The 1,891-nt window shown below is 50.6% G+C and overlaps 1 pseudogene; it reads left to right on the forward strand.

Annotated features, from left to right (window-relative positions):
* The first annotated feature begins 261 nt into the window (after positions 1–261).
* On the forward strand, positions 262–1,683 carry LOC101560851 (annotated as a pseudogene).
* Positions 1,684–1,891: the final 208 nt, after the last annotated feature.

Consider the following 1,891-nt stretch of genomic DNA (forward strand, 5'->3'; position numbering starts at 1 on the left):
AAGTAACTCTGTATGTTGATAACTGCGATTTGAGCAACTACATCAAGGACAACAATGTATAATACAAAACCAATGGTTGAAGGTCTTTCATCTTTGTCTTCTAAATGTGCACCATTTCTAACATCTTATCAAGTATTATACTATCTTTAAAATAAATTAAAACAAAAAAGAGGAGCTCAGAGGGGCGGCGGGGTCATGGGGCCTGGCTAGGAGGCTGTTGGCGGAGATATCTGGCTACAGGCGAAGCCTGGGCATGCCCCCGCTGTCCCAGGCACAGAGCCTCATGGTGAGGGAAGATTTTGGCTATGGAAAAGGGACATGTGCTAAGCAAAGTCTGTCAGGAGCCCAGGAGACACGATCTGGAGATGATAAACCTGAAGACCATAAAGAGGCAAACCCATTCTCTAAATAATTTTTCTAGGGGCCAGTGAGATGGCTCAGTAGAATAAGAACTTCCTTGGCAAGGGCAAGGGACTGAGTTCAATCCCCAGTTCCGCCCCCCCCCAAAAAAAAAGAATTTCTAAAAATCAAGAACCTCAGTCTGTCGAAGGAGGATACAAGCAACAGTAGATTTTACACGAAGGACACCTCGAGTGCTCCTTGGGACTGGACACCAGCTCCCCAAGCACCCAGGCTGTGGGCTTCTTTGGCCTGGACTATCCGCAGCCATTTTTTGAAGACCTGACAGGGGCAGGAGACCTCCTGGATGAGGATGACAAGGAAGAGGATGGGTCGAATGGGGCCTACCTGCCGTCGGCCTTGGAGCAGACCCTCTTGGCTGGGGCCACCAGCAGCACATCTCCTTGCGGCACCCACCTTTCCTTCTTCTCCACCCCGCTGGAGCTGGCAGGGCCTGAGTCTCTGCCCCCATGGAGGATGAGCGATACAGACCCATACGCTTCCCCAGCCTCCTCATTCGGCAGTCCAGGCACGGAGTTCGCAGCCCACAGAGAGTGCCTTTGAGACAGACAGCTGCGGACACTGCAGAGAAGTTATGAAGCACTAAAATATGAAAATTCTAAGCTAAGAAGAAAGCTCAGTGAGGTTCAGAGCTTCTCTGAAACTCAAACAGAAATGCTGAGGACACTTAAGTGGAAGCTGAAGACAAAGATGGTCAGGGAGGAAAGTGACTGCTATGGCCTAGAGTGGGCAGTGCAGCGGGTGGAGCAGAACCTGGAGCTGATGCCCGAATGAGCTGTGAAGGCAGAAAATCGTGTTGTGATGCTGAAGCAGGAGGTGAACTTGCTCCAGGCACATGTCTCCAACTTCAAGCAGGAGAACGAAGCCCTGCGGTTGGGCCAGGGCGTCAGCCTGACTGTGGTGAAGCAGAACACCGATATGTCCCTGCAGAACTTGCACGTGGTTGCGAACAGTGCACACACATCCATGAAGCAGCTGGTTTCCGGAGCCGAAACACTGAATCTCGTTGCTGAAATCCTTAAAACTATAGACAGAATTTCTGAGGTGCAAGATGAGAAGGAGAGCTCTCGAGAAACTAGTTACTCTCGGCTCCTGGCTCCGTGTGCCCATGCGGCCACTGCCCATCCGGGTACGCAGTTGCGCTCCCACTGCAACCCTCCACCACAGTGGAGTATTTATCTTGAGACCCTGATTGCACAATGTGACGCAGCACTATTGGCTACCACTACAGCGGCATGTATGTGTCACACGAGTGGATTATAAATGGTCCTCCTTGGTGCAGCTCTACTTTATAGATTCAGTGATATGCTCAGAGGAATTTTTATGAAACATACTGGTTTTTGGAAGAACTACCAAGCAGCCACCTTGCAATAAGTATTTTCACCCATCCTGGGAACTAACTGCAGGTGCCTTCCTCGGTCCATCTTGGCATTGTGGGTTAGGGACACTGAGTGGCCAGGGCAGGAATGTG

This window comes from Octodon degus, unplaced genomic scaffold (assembly GCF_000260255.1).
Source record: "Octodon degus isolate 3935 unplaced genomic scaffold, OctDeg1.0 scaffold00041, whole genome shotgun sequence".
Classification (NCBI taxonomy): domain Eukaryota; kingdom Metazoa; phylum Chordata; class Mammalia; order Rodentia; family Octodontidae; genus Octodon; species Octodon degus.